Source organism: Condylura cristata, unplaced genomic scaffold, assembly GCF_000260355.1.
Source record: "Condylura cristata isolate star-nosed mole 26May11 unplaced genomic scaffold, ConCri1.0 scaffold00004, whole genome shotgun sequence".
Taxonomy (NCBI): Eukaryota; Metazoa; Chordata; class Mammalia; order Eulipotyphla; family Talpidae; genus Condylura; species Condylura cristata.
In genome coordinates this window covers 40,876,489-40,885,703 of record NW_004567105.1, presented here as the reverse complement: position 1 = coordinate 40,885,703, position 9,215 = coordinate 40,876,489, and positions in this window count along the sequence as shown.

Below are 9,215 nucleotides of genomic sequence, written 5' to 3'. Positions count from 1 at the left end.
ATATATATATGTATATATATGAAATGGATAGTGCAAAAATTAGAACATAAATGTTCAACACAAAGAAAAAGACCCATTTAATTTTGAAACGTGTGGTACATGAGACACTACATGACAAGGTCAGTGTAATGTATTTTAACAAATATTTTTAATAAAATGAAAAATAGTGTCATGTAATTTTGAAAATCAGAGAAAAGTCTATATGATTTATTAGATATAAATATATATTTAGCTTTTTTTAATTATTATTATTATTATTTTTAAAGATTTACTTATTTGTGCATACAGAGCTGGGGTAACAGGCCAGAGGCTCAGGGGTGGTGAGAGGCTTCACCAGAGACAGAGTGGGGAGCAGAACAGGCAGATCGACGAAGTACACTGCCAAGGGGAGCAGCAAGCAGGTCAGGAGAGGTCTGCCACACCATGTGGTCACCTCCGGGGCAGGCGGGGATCTAACTCATGCGGAAGTGGCTTAAGCTTCTTAGTGCTGTGCTTTAACCCGCTGCGCCAACAGGGAGGGCCCATATTTAGCTTTTAACTACACATATAGAGAGAGTGAGGGATTAAAAGTATGTATTTTAGGCCCTCCCTGGTGGCACAATGGGTTAGGATGCACCACTGCAAGCTATCTACAGTGGTTCCAGGGAAGTTCAATCCCCAGCCAGGGAACTAATCCATACAGAGCAGCAGACCTCTCCTGTCTCACCTACTGCTCCCCTCAGCAGTGTACGTCGTCGATCTGCCTGTTCTGCCCCCCACTCTGTCTCTGGTGAAGCCTCTCACTACTCCTGCACCTCTGGCCTGTACCCCAGTTCTGTATACATAAATAAATAAATCTTTAAAAAAATAAAGTATAACTTTATATATTATCATATATTAAATAACAAAATATTATATATTACAGTTTTATATTTTATATATAATTATATAGTCATAACTATATAAAAAAGATTCATAGCAGGGATATTGGAATAATCTCACCTAAAAAAACCTAAAATGTCCTTATTTATAAATTATTGTTAGAGTAATTTTTTTAAGCTATGTATTCTTTTGGAAGGAAGGACCAAAATCATAAATACTCAGTTGTAGTATTTATTTATCCTCTATCAAAAATTAAGCAAACAACGTTGAAAATAAGAAAGAAAAATATCCTGCGTGGGTCCACTCAGCATTATGTCAACTCCCCCTTCAGTGGCTCCTATTGGCCCTTGACAGTGGCCCACACAGGTGGCCTTCATGGTAGCACTCCTATGCTGGATCATAAGGAAGATCTATTTTTGGTATTGTGAGAAACCTACAGGGAGGTTATTTCCTTTTTTTTAATTTATTTATTTATGTGTGCATACACAACTGGGGTATAGGCCAAAGGTGCAGAGATGGTGAGAGGATTCACCAGGCAGAGTGGGGAGCAGAACAGGCAGATTGACGAAGCGCACTGCTGAGGGGAGCTGCAGAGAAACCCATTGCTGCGCCGTGTGGGCCACTTCTAGGACCAGGGATAGAACTCACACTGAAGTGGCTATGGCCAGCTTGCAGGGCTGCGTCCCATCCCATTGCCACCAGGGAGGGCCAGGGGAGGCTATTTCTAATCAAATTCTCCCCAAGAATCAATATCTATTCATGACTCTTGCTCAGACCAATTACATTCTGATGATTGCAAAACCATTACTACGCATATCTACTGTATTTGACCTATTTATTTTCTATATTAACCTATTATCTACAATTTTTTAATCTATAGATATTGTCTAAGATTTACCGTAAAGATCTGGTCAATCTGTGTTATTTGTCCTTCCCCAGAATGGTCTCAGCCATTTCTGTTTTATTAAGTGGTTCCAGTCATTTAATTATTGATTCTACTATTCAATTTTTCCTAAATTTCATTAATGGAAATTTATTTTGAGCTGCTTCTCTATATTTTGACATGCTCTTGTCATAGTTTTTAGTCATATAAAATGTTCCAGACTCATCTCAACATTTCCATTCTCCAGCCCTTGGATCAGCCATTTCTACAAAGAGCCCTGAATCCCTTTTAGTGGGAAATGGATATATGTCTAATACTAAGCTCTGAAATATAAGTGTGGTCATATCTTCTGGGGTATCATTAATTCTTGATCATTTCACAGGCTAAACTAGTTAAATATATTAATATTGCTATCAGTCTGTAATTTTTTTTGCCTTTTTTTCTTTGTCTTTTTCCAATTCAAATGAAAAACTCACTCCCAACACTTTTAACTACTATCCACATTAAAATAGTTTCATAATTTCAATTACAATATCACTGCAGAATACAAACTATTCTGTAATGAGGATGTGTATTTGTAGCTCTTTATTGCCAACATTGCTGTTTTAAAATAAAACTACCATTCTAAGCATTCCATTTGATTTTTTTCCCCCTTGCACTGTGAGTACAAAGTAAACTTGCATTCATTTGCTTCTACTTGTATTCATTTTATATTTTCCCTGTAACTGTTAATGATTTTTGAATATGTGGAAAGTTAAAATTCTTTAAGACATACTAGAAAGTTAACTCCTTTGTGCATATTTCCACATCACTGAACTTATCCACGCTAGTGATCAATTTTAGTCCTTCCAAGGATTTTTATTTGCTTATTTTTTCAAAGTAATGAAATATGTATATATTGTATCCCTTCTTCCTTCACAATAGGTATTCTCTTCTAGTTGCTATCTGCCTCTCATAAATCACTCGAAAGTCATCATACGACCTTTCTTATTCTTTTATACAGTTGCAAATTTCTCTTTTTGTGTAAATAGATTTTTTTTAATTATGTTCCTATACTTGGACATTTAGGTAATTTCCAACATTTTGAAATTGTCAGCAGTGCTACAATGAATGCTCTTGTACATATGAGTTTTGTATTGATAGAGGTACATCCTCAGAGTAAAGAGGAATGTCTTTGGAATAGAGTAAAGCGAGGTCAAAGTGTAGTTACACATTATATCATGTCAATTAGCTTTCCCACTAGTGAAGTATATCTGCATCATTTCACCATTCCCAACTCATGTATCATCAAGCTTTTGAAATCGACCTGTAATTGGTGTTGCTATAATTTGCGCTTTTCATATTATCAGCAGGTTCAAATACCTTGTCATGTATTTAAGAACTACTTTTATATCTTTATACTACTTTTAGTATCTTTTTTATGGTCATTTATAAGACTTTTAGTAATTACTAATAATAATTTGAATGTATTCTGAAATGTTTGTAGATGTATTTGTTTGAATATATGTCCAAAATTATAAAAATTGCTGAATTTATTACTCATAATCATCCGTTTACAAACTTAATGAAGTCTTTGGACTGATACATATGGGAAAGAATTTTCAGGCTGTTGTAAACATCTAAATTCCAAAAAGGAAAATGTTTCCATTCTTGTGTCTAAATTGTGAGGTCCTATTGAAGTAGTCAGATGATGAGAAGGAGTTCTTGCAAGTTCACAACATTTTAGCCTACTAGTAACTTACCCTAGGGAATAATGTTTTACTTATAATCCATAAATCTCTAACCAAGTACAAGGCTAATGTTATCATAAATCTGTATTCTGGATGTTCTGATGCATAAATAATTCCCAGCTCATTAACAAACATTTTACTACAAGAACAACTCCTGCAAAATATTTGGGTTTTTAAGTTTCTCTTATACGGGAGGGATATTTGTCACCTTATCTATGACTCAAGATTATTCTTGGTATTTTTTATCACTTTTCCTTTTAGTTAGTCAGATTCATTTGCCCATCATGGTCTTTAGATTAAGATATTAATAGAAAGCCCTATCCCATACTGAGGATTTGAAAATATTCACATTCATTTAATTGTATCTTTTTAATTATATATTACAATCTGACTCATTTGAAGTCTGACATGCATGTGTCAAGTGAGGAACGAATATAATTTTATCATTTTTCCTAGTTGCTTTTCGACTATCCCAGCACCATCTTAAGCAGTTCCCTTTGCCCAGTAATTGGATCAGCTGCACCTCTCATGTTATAGGCCAAACAGGAAAATGGATCAAATTTTTTGTCTTTATTCTGCCCTATGTCTCGGCCCTTCTATAGGTATAGTGCCAGGCTGTTTTCATCCATTCCCATTACCACTTTATTACAATTACTTTTTTTGTTCCTGATCCCTTACATTTCTGATATGAGTGAAAACACCTGGTATTTTTCTTTTTCTTTCTGGCTTATTTCACTAAACATGATTCCTTCCAGCTCCATCCATGTTGCTGCAAATGGCATGTGTTTATCTTTTTTGATTGCTGAGTAATATTCCAGTGTGTATATGTACCACATCTTCTTGATCCAGTCATCTATTTTGGGGCATTTTTGGCTGAATCAACATCTTCCCTATTGTGCTACAATAAACATAAGGGCTCAGATATCCTTTAGAAATAATGTTTTTGTGTCCTTTGTGTAGCTATCTAGGAGTAGAATTGCTGGATCATATGGAAGCTCCATTTTTAGCAGTTTGAGAAACCTTCAAACAGTTTTCCATAATGGTTGTACAAGTTTGCATCCCCACCAACAGTATAGGAGAGTTTCTTTCTCTATATACTTGCCAACATTTGTTGTTGCTAGTTTTGTTTTTTTTTTAATCTGTGCCATTCTCACTAGTACAAAATGGTATATCACTGTGGTTTTGATTTGCATTTCCCTTATTCATTGCAGATGAATTCTTAAAGATATTTTTGAAACCAAAGTTGTGGAGTGTTTTGCTTAATTTTTCTTCAATGTATTTTATAGTTGCCATTCTTATGTTCCAGATGTGAGATGGTGACTTAGTTTCATTCTTTTGCATGTGACTATTCAGCTTTCCCAATACCATTTTTTTAATAGAATTTCCATTCTTTACTGTATAGTCTTGACTATTTTGTCATAGATTAGCTGTTCGTAACTGTGCAGGTTTATTTCTGGACTCTTAGTTCTATTCCATTAATATGTGTCTCTGGTTTTGTTTTGAACCATACTGTTTTAATTGTTATAGCTTTATAGATTACTTCGAAGTCTGGGAGTATGATGCAGCCATTTCTCTTTTTTTCAGAATTGTTTTGGCTATTTGTGGTTGCATATCAATTTCAGTATTGTTTATTCTAAGTCTTTGAAGATACCACTGGAACCTTGGTAGGGACTGCATTGAATATATATATATATATATATATATATATATATATAGTGTTTTGGGTAAGATAACCATTTTGATAACTTTTGTTCTTCCAATCCAAGAACAGGGACTATCTTTACATTTCCTTTTAGTTCTTTGATGTCTTATAGGTTTCATTGTATTGGTCCTTCCCTCCGTGTTAAGCTTCCTCCAAGGTATTGAATTCTTTTCAATTCATTTGTGAATGAAACTCTTTTCTGTATTTCTTTCTCTTTGTGTTTTGAATACAAACAAACTCATTTTTTGTGTTATATAAATGCAACTAATTTTTTTTCAGATAGACTTTGTACCCTGACATTTTACCAAATTGTTTCATTATTTCATTTAGTTTTTAGTGACATCTTCAAGAATTTTCATGGATATTATCATGTCATCTGTAAAAAACTTCTTCACCATGAAAGAAGTTATCATAAAACAAAACAGTATCCAACTGATATCCAGAACATATAAAGAACTAAGAACTTATGTAAGTCACCAAAAATGAAACAATTAAACCGAACAAGAAAATGTTCACAGAGTTAAACAGACACTTCTCCAAAGAAGGCATATAAATGGCCTATAGACACTTAAAAAAAACTTCATCATCATTTATCACCAGGGAAATGCAAATCACAACCACAATGAGAAACCATTTCACATCCATGAGAATGGTCCATATCAAAAGGGAACAGAAACAACAAGAGTTTGTGAGGATATGGAAAGAAAAGAATGTGAGAATGTACAGACCCAGTGGAAAACAGTACGGAGTTTCTTAAAAATATTTAAAATTTATCTATTGTGTGATGCAGCAATTTCACTCCTTGGTGTCTATATGAAGAACACAAAAACACTTATTTGAATTTGAGTGGTTATAGCTACTATATCTGATCTTATTTTCATTGCAAACATATTTGCAATAGTTAAATTATGGAAACAGCCTTTAACACTTGCTCAAGGGCATAGGAGAGGATCAGATTTATACACAATGAAATACTACACATCTATAAAAAAAGAAAGATGAATTCTTGTCATTTGCAACAACATGAATGGAACGGGAGGGGATAATGTTAAGCAAGTAAGTCAAAAGAGAAGGACAAATACCAGATGTTCTAAATTACAGAGAAACATACTGAGGGCCAGTCAAAACTGCAAAATTGAAACAAACAGAGGGAAAGGAGATGGATAGGAGTAGGGGAACGAGGGGCCCCAGTGGAATTTGGTGGAGGATTATTGGGCACTGGTGGTTGTCATGGTGTGATTAAACCCAAAAGATACAATGATGCAAAGCAACTTTATCTCAATAAACATAATTTGGAAAAGAAATATACACCATAATGTTTAAAAAGTACTTGAATTTGGCCCTCCCTGGTGGCGCAGTGGGTTGAAGCACAGCACTGAGAAGCTTAAAGCCACTTCCAAATGGGTTCGATCCCCGCCTGCCCCGGAGGAGACCCACGTGGCGCGGCAGACCTCTCCTGACCTGCCCGCTGCTCCCCTCAGCAGTGTACGTCATCCATCTGCCTGTCCTGCTCCCCTCTCTGTGGTGAATCCTCTCACCCTCCGCATCTCTGGCCTGTACCCCAGTTCTATATGCATAAATAAATAAATCTTAAAAAAAACAAGTACTTGAATTTTTACTGGGATTATGATAAATTTACCTGAATAGAACTGTCATTTTCATCATATTTGGACATCACAGAAAGTACAAAGATGTCTGGTTTTCCAAGTCTATTTTTGCTTCTTTAGATGTATTTCCCAAATTTCTTCATAGAGGTTTTTGGCATTCCTTTATCTTTACTCTTGACTAGTTTTATAACTACTTATCTGTTTTGGTAGAAATTGCCTTTTTGCTTAACAGTTTTTATAAGAAATTGGGGTTGACTTTTAAAAAGATTTTTTCACCATCCAAGAAGAGAATCATATAGCTATTACACTTAAACATGATAATACGGTGAAAAATAATAATAGATTTCATAATGTTGAATCATTGCTTAAAGGAAGGCCCAAAACATTAGTCTTTTTTTTTTTTTTTTAAGATGGGGTACAGGCCAGAGATGTGGGGGGTGAGAGGATTCACCAGAGACAGAGAGGGGAGCAGAACAGGCAGATGGATGAAGTACAGTGCTGAGGGGAGCCGCCGGCAGGTCAGGAGCGGTCTGTCACGCCATGTGGTCCGGGGCAGATCAAACTCATGCTGAGGTGGCTTTAGCTTCCTGGTGCTGTGCTTTAACCCGCTGCACCACCAAGGAGGGCCACCAAAACATTAGTCTTAATTATTTCTTCATGTGGTACTGGAATTGTCCTAATATTTTATGTAAGTTTTTGCGTTGTCACTTAGAATTCATATTAGCTTGAAATTTTCTGTGTTAATTTTATCATATTAAGTATCCTTCTTATATTTTCTTCATAATAATATATGTAGACATTTTGATTTGATTTCTAAAAGTTTGATGAGACTCCCCTGGGTATTCTCCAGACCTAACAGTTTTATGTGAAATACTCATTGATAACTCATGCTAGCTTTTCTGTAGAAATGGGTCTGTTAAAATATTCTGTTGCCACTGGAATGGATTTTGGCAAACTATATTTTCCAATGAATTTCCCATCACATCAGTGCTTCTAATTGTATTTGCACTGACACAGAGAAAGTAGTCTCTTGTGACTTTTACAATCACTAGATATTCTCTCTTTCTTTTTCATCTATATCTCTACCTCTATCATCCATCTCCATTGAGTGAGTCCCATGTTAGTATGTTAGAATTTTAATCATGTACTCCATGCATCTCTTCTGTTTTTCTATGATTTTTGTCTTTTTTTTTTTTGCTCTAACTACACTTGATTTGCTGTTAAATCTATCCTTCAAGTTCTTATTTTCTTTTATCTGTTAAATTATAGAGCATTCACTGGGAGCTTTCCTTAACTACTTCACTATCAGTTTTGCTTTTTTATTTTCTTGAAAATACAGCAGAGTTATTTTTAACTAAATATGTTATAATCCCATTATCTTAATTCCATGTTTTTATATTGTGTCTTTTGCTGTTAAACCCCATTTTCTGCCGCAAATACCTAGTTACTTGAACAGTTTTTTTTTTTTTAATAATTTTCCTTCTCTAGAGACCTTTTTCTCTTCCTTCTGGCAGGTAATTAACAATCTGTCAATCTATAAGCATGTCTACTTCAGCCAGGGTGTCATTTGAAGAAGGACTCAATCCCAGGGAGGATGGGGCAATCTTCAGGAGGCAAGCAAACTTTGGGGTAGAGGAGAGATCCACAGTTGTTCAGGATCCTGAGCCCCTTCCCAGCCTCCTAAAATTGACAAACATCTAAGATGGAAAATCATTTTGGCTTTCACTTTTGATTTTCTCCTTTGGGTATTTGCTTTCTACTTTCCACTATGCCTATCTGCATCCCGATCTTTGGCATCATTTTGCTCCATCTTTTGCTGAGAAGATTTCATCTGAATCAATGTGTCTGCCATCATTGCAAGTGGAACTTATATTTTCAATGAACCACACATATGATGTGGTGTATCATGGAATTTTTTAAATAAAACAGAGTTGCTGCTGAAGTGTCACCCTTTAGATTATACTCCCAACACACATGTTTTATCTTTCCCATACCCACCCTTTTAGAGACACTGCAATGGAAAATTGTTATAACTTGTAGGTTGGGGAATTCCAGCTGACTCTGGAATTGTGCCCAAATTAACTGGGAAACAAGTGATTCCATTTGTGGAAGCCCTGAGGAAGGTGTATAGGGGTGGCCTGGGCAGTATTAGAGTTACAAGAGTCGTCTGGAGTCCAGAGAGAAGAAAAATGCCCGGATGCTTGGAAATCCTGTGATAATTCAGGAACCTCAAGTTAAGACAGTCTCCAAAAGAAGTCAATGTAGGAAGAGCTGTCTATATAGAATGTGTGGTTGAGAAATCAACTTCTCAACAAACAACTGTGAACATGGCTTTTGAGATAGAAAAAAGGAGGCGCCTCATTGGTAAGAAGCTTCCAAGTAAAACCAGAACTCTGCTATATTCTGACTTGTTTCCCTTTTGACCAACCCCC